The sequence below is a fragment of the Grammomys surdaster genome, unplaced genomic scaffold, assembly GCF_004785775.1.
Source record: "Grammomys surdaster isolate TR1022 unplaced genomic scaffold, NIH_TR_1.0 66, whole genome shotgun sequence".
NCBI classification, from domain to species: Eukaryota; Metazoa; Chordata; class Mammalia; order Rodentia; family Muridae; genus Grammomys; species Grammomys surdaster.
This window is the reverse complement of record NW_021604568.1, coordinates 16,804,724-16,816,680: the sequence shown is the minus strand read 5'-3', so window position 1 is coordinate 16,816,680 and position 11,957 is coordinate 16,804,724.

The following is an 11,957-nucleotide window of genomic DNA, read 5'->3' as shown; positions in this document are numbered from 1 at the left end:
CTCTCTCTCTCTCTCTCTCTCTCTCTCTCTCTCTCTCTCTCTCTCTCCTGCCTGATGATCTGGATGTAGAACTCTCAGCTCCTTCTCCAGCACCATGTCTACCTGCACACTGCCATGCTTCCCACCATGACAATAATGGACTAAACCTCTGAACTGCAAGTCATCCCCAATTAAACGTTTTCTTTACAAGAGTTGCTGTGGTCATGGTGTCTCTTCAGAGCAACAGAGCACTGACTAAGAAAATCTGCTTCTAATAAAGCTCATTCCACATTGCAGGCTTAAACTTTTTGTTTCGATCCAGTCTCCAAAATCTTCTGGATGAAGTAAACCACGTGTAGAACATAGCACCTCCTTCCCTCCATCTCTCTTGACAACACTTTCCTACCTCGCTCTCATGTTTTAGTGTTCTTCACAGCAGCTCATGTTCCTGCTTAATTTTTTCCATGGCACTTCCTCAACTGACACATTACACACTTTACTAATTTTGTCAGTGTCTGGCCTCCTTTGTTACAATACAAGCTTCATGAGCACAAGAATTCTTTGTTGATTTCAGTCTCCAGGACCTGGGATAGCATCAGATACAGCACTTGATAAAAGTGTTGAATAAATGAATGAATGCATCTGACAGCTCCCATAGAAACCTCTGCAAAGGGAGGGTAGGGGCAATTTTCATGAGAGTGGAGTCCTGGCATGTAAAAGAATAGATATGTGTTATAAATGTAGCTTGCTGCACGTGGGTCCAAATACTTTTATCTCTTTTTATATGTGTGGGGTTTAGGGGGAAAAGACTAAAACTGCCTTGTGTCGTTTAAGAAGACTCTACTGGATATGGTGACACATTTTTAATCCCAACACTCAAGAAGCAAAGGAAGTTAGTTCTTTGTGATACAGGCTAGCCTGGTCTTCAGGGCAAGTTCCAAGCCAGTTGGGATATACAATGAGGCATTGTATAGTAGTCTGGATGAGATGTCCCCTACAGGTTCAGATTTTTGAATACATGGTCCCCAGTTGGAGGTTCTGGGTAGATCTGGGGGAGTGTGGCCTTGCAGGAGGAGGCATGTCACTGGGGACAAGCTCTGAGATGAAAAGCCTTGCATAATTCTCAGATTTCACTCTGCCTCCTGCTTCTGGTTCAAGAGTCAAGCTCTGGCACCCTGGTCCAGCCTGCCGCTTGCCCCTGGCTTCCCATACCTTCCTAAGGTATAAATATTTGTAAGAGTTTTATTTTGACTGCACATTCCTTTTGTGATTAGGAAAAACAACTGCAACGAATAAAACTTGAAATTAAGCAAAGAATGTTTTTCTTTTAAAAAAGAAAGGACCCATGACAAAAGGCTAATGTTAGAAGCATCACAGACATGTAGGAGTAAGGCCAAAAAACCTGACACCCAGTGACCCAGGAATGGGAAGAAATCCCAGGGATGGACATTCAATGAAAGCAAAAGGAACTTTTAAAAAGATGGAGAAAGAGAGAGTTGTACCATGTATGATAAACACAATGGATGGCAAAAGATAAAGATGGCCAGTGATTTCCATCAGGAAAGCTTTGGGGGAGAAATAGGAAGAGCAAGAAAGAGAAAATGTCCTGGGGAGTGAAAGGACAGAACAGGACTCTCTGCTCTAATGAGATTAGTGCTCCTGGGCTAGCTAGCTGGATGGATGGATGGATGGATGGATGGATGGATGGATGGATGGATGGATCGATCGATAGATGATAGATAGATTAGATAGATAGATAGATAGATAGATAGATAGATAGATAGATAGATAGAACAAACTTCAGATAGATAGAATGAACTTCAGATAGATGGATAGATAGATGATAGATAGATAAATAGATAGATAGATAGATGATAGATAGATTATACTTCAGACAGACAGACAGACAGACAGAACTTCAATTCTGTCCTGGTGATATAGGTCATGGAGCCCATGAGAGAGAGAGCTACAGGAAACAGGCTTTGGTTGAATACCAAAGCTGCTGCACATGTTTTGTGCTGACACTTAGCTTTTTCCAGGCGTTTCTATAATAATTCTTACTAAAAATAACGTGATAGCACAATTTCAATGCAAAGTAGATTCTGTGTGACTTTTCCTGGGGACATTTGAACAACTTTCAGTTTATCCCAGATAGAGACACAAGACACCAAAATCAATTCTACTTAAGTTAAGCTTAGTGAACCAGTGAGTTTTTTCAGTGTTACAGGAGCCCTGGTGACTCCAAGGCAGCTGCATCACTAGGCAGCCCACTCCAGCAAGGGTGAAGAGTCATGAAAGCTGCATCTTAAAGCTCCCTGCACAATTGCAGGTGTCTAGGAGTCAACGAGAGTCTCCCTCTTCACCAGCTTCTACTGCTAAGATACTGCTTGGGGAGAGAGAGCCTTGTGGATCTTTACGTTTTAGAAGCTTCCTGGGTCCTGTAAGTTTCATTTACTTCCTGAATCTTATGAACTTCTCTCTGCCTTCTAGTAGGGAATGCTTCAGTTTGAAGAAAACAGCCATGAAACAGGATGATAATGGTGGTGGTGGTGGTGGTGGTGGTGGTGGTGGTAATGGTGGTGGTGGTGGTGAGAATATTCCCATCTTATAAACGAGGAACATGAACTTAAATGAGGTTCATTTGACCCAAGGCACATGACCAGAATAGACTCAGTAGTATCTTGGGAGTCACCAAAAGCAATTCAGGCTAAATTAATGAGAAAGACTCAGGGTCCAGGAAACCTCTGATACTCATGGTTAAGGTTTGATGTATTTTAAAGTACATACCAAAATGTGAAGAGGCAAAGCAAACAGCTGAAGTTATATCAAGTTTCCAGTTTCTCCTTTCAGTGCAAGCACAGGGTTTAACTCTCCTAACACCACCGTTGGCAGTTGTGGGGACTCATCTGTGTGCCAGGGGCCTTTATTGACGGTCAGTCACGTAGATCATGTTTCTGCATAACTGACTTTACTCAGTCTCTAGACTCTAGAGGTCAAAACGATGCTGCAGTGACCTGAGGCCTGAAACATCATTATATTCTTGTCAGGCAAGATATTCCAAGTCTCAGAGGTTGATTCTCCCAAGGGCCAGTTTTTTCTCGAAATGTTCAGGATTTGAGTAAACCAAGCCTGCTGGGTTAACACTTTACTGCACAGGAAAAAGGCTGAGATGAGATCTGGAGCTTGTCTCCTTATAGATTTAAGAAAGCCATAATCCCAGCACTCCAGAGGTAGAAGCAATAGGACTACAAGTTCAAAGCCAGCCTGGACTACTATGTGAGAGTCTGTTTTAAAAAAAAAAACCCACAGTAACATAATTTTGATAATAGTTTTTAAATGTCCAAAGACACTGAAGATAGATTCAGTCAAGCATAAATAAATATTAATAATATTCTTGAAGTTCCTAGGAAGATAATTGTATATGAAAAGGAAGTAGTGATTATAAAAATCCAGAGTGGATTTTAATAATCCAATAAACATTTGTATCCAGACTCTGCTAGTAAGGCAGTAGGGATCACCAGCAAGGAAACAGAATATATCTCAGCTTTGGAATTCAGCAAACACACAGAGACTTTCTGCTGCCAGACGTGCTGATCTCTTTCTAAATAAGTCATGGTACACTAACACACTTCCTCCCGGAGAGGTTCATGGGACTGGAGGGAATGAAATCAGTAGCTATGCTTTATTTATGCAAAGCTGTGTGGGCTTTGTCATGATATTCTCAAGAACGAGATGGTGAGTGAATGCACTGTAAGAAGAGGTCGGTGGGATAGTTTGAGGAGGGAAAAGATGCTTAATAGATGAATGTCGCCTAAACTAGATATTTCTAGTGTTGTGTAACAGGCGGCATTGGGGGTCCTGTCATGATGCAAATGTTGAGATTGCTGACTTAGACAAGAATGTAGAAGATATGTGTATGTTATTTGTCACTGACAGGAAGGTGAGGAAAGAGAAGAAATACACTTGAAGACAGAAAGACCAATTCTGGGTACTAACCATGTATTACATGCAGAGTGATCAGCATGAAAGCTCAGCAAACCCTCTTGCGACTCATCTAACCTCCTGAGAAACAGCATCACCAAGTAAAGATAAGCAAACGGATGTCTAAAGGTGATAAGTGGTCACTGATGGCAAAGTGACTGAAAATGACAGTTGGCAGAACCCGGGTGTCCTGGGTCCAAAGTCCATGAGGTTCCAGTACCCATACAGACAGGACAGTCAGGCCAGGGTTAGATGGAGTACAGAGACGGCCACAGGGTCCTGGAATATAAACATTAAAAATTAAGTTTCAGGGGCAGGCCATAGAAAGCATAGATTAGAATCAACTATAAAATAAAATCATGGAATTACAGTCTAGAATGAACCTCTCATGAGTGATTTATATGAATATAAAAGGGTCATAAGATTTGCTAAAGCCAGTTTGTTTTTTCTTTCTCTTTCCCTTTCCTCTTCCCATGCCTTCTTTCCCTCCTCACCCCACTCTACCCCCATCCTCTCCTATCTTCCCTCCCTCCTTCCCCCCTTCTCTTTCTTCCTTGGCTTTTGAAACAGGATTGTGCTACACATCCCAAGTTGGCCTTGAACCCAGAGCTGTCTTCCTGCCTCAACTGAGTCCTGTGGTTGTATTTGTGAGCCACCGTGTCTGGCTGTAGTCTTGGAAGCAATAACAGAATTATGTCCATCTGGGAGGTGTTACTAGACCCTGAGTATGTGGCTGACCCTAGGTAATCTCTGTATTCTTTCCCTGTCGAAAAGGTTTCCTGTCCTGTCTCCTCAGCCTGATAAGGCAGTGTGACTCCCAGGAAAGAATTATGTGAGCCAAATGACGTAAGTCAAAACATCTGACAATGAGCTCAGACCTGTGACTAGTTTGATGAGTCTCTCTGCTGAGGCGTTTGCATTTCAGCCAAGGAAGCCAAGAGCTCACTGAGGGTCCAGATTAGCAAAGGAAGATGCTTGTAAGCACAGAGACATTCTGCTGTTTGCCAAGTCTCACCAGGCCTGACCCACATTTTCTTGACAATTTGTTCCATTAAAGTTATAACAATACCGCTTTACAGCTTTTCTGGTCTACGTCCATGAACTGAATTCATGTTGCTGCCTCAGCCAACTTGTTGGCACTAAAAGCCAGCTCATTTAGCAGTGCACCAGCTGGCTCACACAGCCCACCTGTCAGAAAGCACGCGGCACATTTGCGTATTTGTGCACAAAAAAGAAATAATATGCCCTTGAGTTTGTTAGCCTTTGGGAAAAAAAAATTCTCTGTGTATGTGCACACATGCATGGACTCGTGTGTCACAGATTCATGTGGAAGTCCGAGGACTTTAGTTGTTGGCCTTCTTGCACCTCATTTGAGACAAAGTCCCTTGCTGCAGATGAGTGGAGTGTTAGCCTCTGGGGCTCTTCTTTTTCTGCTTCCATTGTGTCTCACCTCAGAGCACTGACGGGATTGCATGTGTGAGCTGCTCTATCCGGCTATCCATGAGTTCTGGGGCTCTGAACTCAGGTCCTCCTGTGTATGCAGCTAGTGCGTTGTTACCTGCTAAGCCGTGTTCCTTTCCCCGTGCTGGTTAGAATCTTATTGCTGTGGAGAAAAATCAAGACACAAACAGCTTTAGGAAGAGAAGATGGATTCTGGTTCACAGTTTCAGATAACGGAGTCTCCTGACTCAGTGGGATGGGCAGAATGAGGTGGTGGGAGTTGAGAGGACATCAGAAGAGTCCTTCACCTCATGGCAGACCAGGAGAGAAGGCGGAGTCTCAATGACCCAATTCCAGTGACCTACTTTCTCTAGTTAGGTCCTACCTCCTAAAACTTTCAGAACGTCTCAAAATAGTGCTTCCAGCTGGGGATCAAAACCTGAGCCTTGGGGGAGGAGACTTCCTATCCAAATCATAACTGTTTACCTCCCGTCACTTAAATCAGAGATGAAAACTCTAAAGGGCACAGAAACAGAACAGGTCGCATGCAACACAGACACATCTAGGGACATAAAGCATCTTATAATGTATAAAACAAGATCACTTAAAGTTCTAGCTCTGGGGGACTTGGTGAAAAACTATAATTACTCCCAGGTTCCCAAACCATTCATGCAAAGTGCTCTGTAAGTTCACTCTCGAAGGATGGGAGAGTAAGCTCCCAGCAAAGTACACGTCATTATCACAGGATCTCAGAGGTAACAGAGAAGGCTCCAATTAAGCAAATATATACAACTACTGTATCCAAGGGGGTGCGGTAAAGACACGGCACATCCAACCACTCAATGATACGATTTAAGGTTTTCATCGCTCTGTGGGGAGATGCATGGAGGCGGGGGGGGGGGGGGAGGGAGGGAGAGAGGAAAGAAGACGAAAGAAGAAGAAAGAAGAGAGGAAAGAAGAGAGGGAGGGACGGAGGAAAGGAGGGAGGGAGGGAAGGATTGAGGGAGGGAGGGAACAAGGGAGAGACAGAGGGAGAAGAAGAAAGGAAGGGAGAGGGACAGAGAGAGAAAGGAGAGAATAGAGGGAAGTTGGGGAGGGGGGAGGAAGGAAGAGAGAGTGGTAATGTCAATGTCCTGGACAGGGAAAGAACTTTGCCTTTATAAAGAGAATAAACAGGAATCTGGGAGTGAGAAGCCAGGGCTGAGGCTTTGAGATGGATCAGGTACTTGGAACAGCGAGGGAGTCTGAGGTGCCTGTGGGCTTTGATATATGTGGTGCGATAGGCACCATGTTCCTTCTGTCACAGGTAAGGAAAAGGACTCATTTTGGCAGATGGGAACCAGTTTCACAAGTTCCTAAGGGATGCTGGCTTTTTATTAACCCCCAGAAACCCTCCAACAGCCCTGTTTTAGCAAATTTCTAGACATTTGGATAGCCGGAGAGGTCTACTAACAACCATAAATATTGAGTTTTCATTAATTTGTATTCATAGTATACACACTTATGTTTCAAAATTTTAGTTTTATTTAAGTGTATTGTGTCTCTCTGTATGTGCTTCATGTGTGAGCGTGCTTGGTAGATAAAGTCAGATAAAGCAGTTAGGTGGTTGTGAACTACCTGGCCTGAGAGCTGGGAACAACGGGGATCCTCTGGAAGAGCAGCAAGTGCTCTGTCGTACCCACTGAGCGGTCTCTCCGACACATTTTTAACTATAAACCACAGACCTATCTCTCCAGTTCCTACACACTTTTAAATATAAAACACACACAGACACACAAACACACACAGAGAGATTACAAATACCACAGGTTAGACTAATCAGGCCGGTGAGATGCAGCAGCATCTCTTACAGATGATGGCTTTTATGTAAGTATCTTCTGTCTTCTCATTTGCATATATTTCTCATGTACCTGCCTGTTGATGGGCACATAAAATAGCACACACGTGGACCACTCCTGTATGCCTATGGGGTCGTTTAAATGAAGAACTTGTAGGCAGTACTGTGAGTATTATTTGTAAGTAGGCTCTGAGGACCCGGAATGTTTAAAGCCATTCTCTGTTCCCACTCTGAAGATAATGTACAAATTGTCTCCATTGATTAATCTATTTTATCATGAGCCAGGGAAATGTCTTTCTGTGACTTCAGTCTTCTTTAAGCGTTTAATAATGTTCTCCACTTGAGGAAGAGTTTAAGGCTGGGCTCAGAGACACGGGAGATGGATGCTTCCCATTACCAGGTTGAATGAAAGCCTCTTATTTAGCGTGGGATGCCTGAGGCTGAGAGACTCTTCCCTGTGTCATTCGTTATCTCGGATCCTGAAGGCTTCAACCTCCCCTATTACTACTTAATTGAATTTAGAAAAAGCATAATTTGCCTTTTTAATATTCTACATATTTTAAAATGTGAGGTTGGCTCTGGGGGAGGATAGAGAGCTGAATGTTCCTCCTGGTCTGTTATTTGGTATCGATTCCTTCTGAGCATTTTAGCCCATTTGTAAAAGAAGAACGTGTCTTTGCATTTGGAGCCAAGGCATATCTTACTTTCTAGATTCTTGCAGTTAGCTGTTAAGTATGGACACCTTTCATTTAAAAAAAAAATCAAAGCTTGCGTATGGATACTAAAATTAGGATTTATAATTTAACACTGAGTTGTATACATTTACTTTATGGACTGTACAGTAGGATTCATAAAAATTAGGTATGAGCTATACCCACCGCTTACGTCCAAAATAAATGTCATTTTCCTCTTATTTACTTTAAATAAGAACTAACTAGTCATCCGTGTGATTCATCAACATAAAGGCAAGCTCAGACATGAGCTTTTGCTTTGATCCACTTGAGTGTATAGCCAGCTTGCCTTATTAAAGATGTGTGCCGAGTATTTATAGATCACACACGCATACCGGGAAGGCACACTTCAAGCACAGGAGAACATGTCACAGACAGGGCGTCATTACATCAAGTGATACGTTTTCCCTGATAAACGGCTTTGAAAGTAGTCATGCTGCTGCCCTCCAGGTCCTCGTCCCCCACACCTTGCCGAGTTTGTCAGTGGACTTTTATAGCCTGCCTGGGAGAATTATCATCTGCAGTGTGACTTCACCAGCCGTTCATCTTCCTCCCATTCAGACTCTGAAGGAAGATGTCCCCAGAGCACTCTCCCTGGGCCTCTGAGTCATCCTATAAAAGATGCATCTTGTGCTCTCACACCGGTCTCTGGAGACAGGGCCAACTGCAAGACTCTCGACTCTTGTCACAAAGCATTCATACTTGTCACTGACCAGTAGAAAAGCAACTCTATCAACTCCAGAGGAGGTGTCATTATCCCCAGATGTTTCTGCAGCCAGGACACACCTCTGAAAATAAGGAAATAGCACAGACATTTGTAACCTTAAACATATTATCATCCGGGGCGTGGGGAAAGAAGTCCTTTAAAAGCTTTCGTAAAAGAACACTTTCCGCCGGCAGCAACATTTCATCATCCATCGCAGTAATTGACTCTTTAAATGCATGGCTTCCCTGAGAAATCATGAAGAAGCCAATCCTGATTCCTGGGTGCATAAATTGTCCGGGATGTCTCTTTCAAGTACCACATCGTATGTCTGTATTCTGCCCTAAGAGGAGCCCTGGAAAACACATCACCTTGCATTATTCTTTGAAATATTCTACATGGTAAGCGGAAGGACACAACACTCTCAACGGGCAATGAAAACAATCACAGCGCTGACAAGTATCTCCAATGTGAGTCCCGTGGTCAGAGCCGCTGGGTTGACCAGGATGTCCACACTTCATTTCTTTTGTTCCATGAAAGGAAAATGTAAATTAAAACTCTGGAAACATTTTGTCTAACTTTGTGGGTGGCTGCTGACTAATTGATCCACTCAACACTCGTCAAACATTCCTGAAGGCAGACTTCACTGTGCACGTAGAGTTCTAGGAAAGGGTTCTTCCAGTGTCCCAATGCTCATGGGTGTTGTGGTCAAAGGACTGGAGGACAATCTGATGTATTCTGGGATACAGAGTGGTGTGACTGGAAAAATCACATCAACAGCCTATTGAAATGAATGTGTGTGTGTGTGTGTGTGTGTGTGTGTGTCTGTGTGTCTGTGTGTGTGTCTGTGACTGTGTCTGTGTGTGTGTCTGTGACTGTGTCTGTGTGTGTGTGTGTGTGTGTCTGTGACTGTGTCTGTGTCTGTGACTGTGTCTGTGTCTGTGTCTGTGTGTCTGTGTCTGTGTCTGTGTCTGTGTGTGTGTCTGTGTCTGTGACTATGTCTGTGTCTGTGTCTGTGTCTGTGTCTGTGTGTGTGTCTTTGTCTGTGTCTGTGTCTGTGTGTGTCTGTGTCTGTATATACCCCCAAATGACCAAAATCAATCCTTCTCTAACTTTGTGGTGAAGGGCATGGCAGAGTATCCCAGAGAACAGAGCAAGGTGGTGTTTCTTTTAGGGCTCTTCTTGGAACAAGATGAAGAGGTAAAATCTAGTACTTGGAAGAGATACCCTGAACAATGTATGTACCCATGAGTGTTTTTCAGAATGCCTAACATGATAAAATACCGACTGATCCTTCTGATTCTGTGTATGTGTATATATGTGTGTGGTTATGTGCACATAGGTAGATACACCATCAGGGGCTATCAGAGAGCATAAGGTCTCCTGGTGCTGGAGTTACAGGCATTCGTGAGCCTCCTGATGTGGGTGCTTAGAAATGAACCCCAGTCCTCTGCTAGAGTGGTACATTCTCTTAACTGTTGTATCATCTCTGGACCCCACCCACCCCCCAGAATGGTAACATTATAAATACACTATATATGTGTAGGAGGAGCTAAGGTGGGAGGAAGAAGGAGAGGAAGAGGAGGAGTAGGAGAGGAAAAGGAAGAGGAGGAGCTGGAGAGAGAGAGAGAGAGAGAGAGAGAGAAGAGATGGAGGCGGGATGTTCACATGTCTGTAGCAGTCAAAAGTAGTTGGTATATCTAGGTTGGGTATTGGGTTACACTTCTGATTGTATGTGTATCTTGTTACTGATCATTATCAAATATATAAGCCTTTGATTAATCTTTAAGCATTAGAGTCTCATCTTTCTACTGAGCCCATGTGGATGACGGGATGGCCTGGGCAATGCCTAGCCTTGCAGAGACAGCATGGAAGATTGGCAGAGCCGTCTCCCATGCTAGCATCTCATGGGTGGCAGGGCTGGTGTTTCTAGCTGGCAGTTTCTAGTTGCGGCATGCATGTGGCCTCCGGCCGAGAAACATGGCAGCTGAGCTAGGCAGAGCCACTGCAGCTTAGATAGTTGGCCTTGACCAGTGATTGATTTTAAATAATTTCTGCAACATATATGAACTACCAGAAAAAGTAAAATTTAAAGCACAAATGCAATGCTGTACTTATTATCATTATTCTCTAGGCTTTAACGGTTCTCAAATGCTTATTCTCAGGGTCTACCTTCATTACATTATAGACAGATATCACAAATACCATAGATTGATACCATTCTACAGATTAGCTGAGCAGCACTGACCAAGCCAAACTATTGTCTTTTTGCTTTATGTACTTATGTATTTCAAGTATAAACTTTAACATACTGTAATCTAACAGAGATGCAAACCTTCCTACAGAAATCTCTCCTCAACAGAAAAATGGCAACCCCTTGTTAGTGTGGTAGTAAACACCACCCACCCCAAGCTCAATATTTTCTTTATAGACTTGGAACATTACTGGTTAGTATACACAGGTTTTGGTTCTGACTAGCTGCTCCACCTTTGGCAAGGTGGTTATCCACTCTAGAAAGCAGAATGGTCAGGATGACTTCCTCTTAAGATTTTGCCATGATGATTAAATGTAATTGTATATACAATACAAATATAATGAGGTAAATACCATGGAGTGGAACTCTTATTATTATAAATGGTAGCTTAGCTGGGTATGGTGTTGCATAGCTGTAATCCCAGCACTTGGGACGAAGACTCAGAAGGATCAGGAGTTCAAGGGCAATCACAGCTATGTAGCAGGACTGAGGCCAATCTAGGCCTCAAATAAAAGGGCTGGAGATATGGCTCAGTAATTCAAAGTACTTGCTACTCAAGCCCAAGGACTAGAATTCCCTTCCCAGCTCCTAGGTAAGGAGCTGGGTGTAGCCCTGCATCTGCTGTCCCTATAAGGAGTTGGGTGTGGCCACATATCTGCTGGTAACCCTGGCAGGTTTTGAACTGGAATTCACTGGCTTCCAGTCTAGCTGATGAAACTTGAACTTCCAGTTCAGGGAGAGAGTCTGCCTCAAAGAAATGAGGTAAAGAATAATAAAAGTGTACAGTGAATGCCTTTCTCTGGCCTCTGCACACATTACAGTCATGTGCAGACACACCAAACACACACACACACACACACACACATATCACTGTACACATTCACAAAAAACTTAAAACTACACATGAATAAATGACTTTAGCTTTTAAAAATATACAAACAAATGACAACTTGTTAAATCAGTAGTGATTTGAACATGTCTGTCTTTGAACTCGCTGCAGCGTGCATAGGTGCATAGAATTCTCTCCTTAAT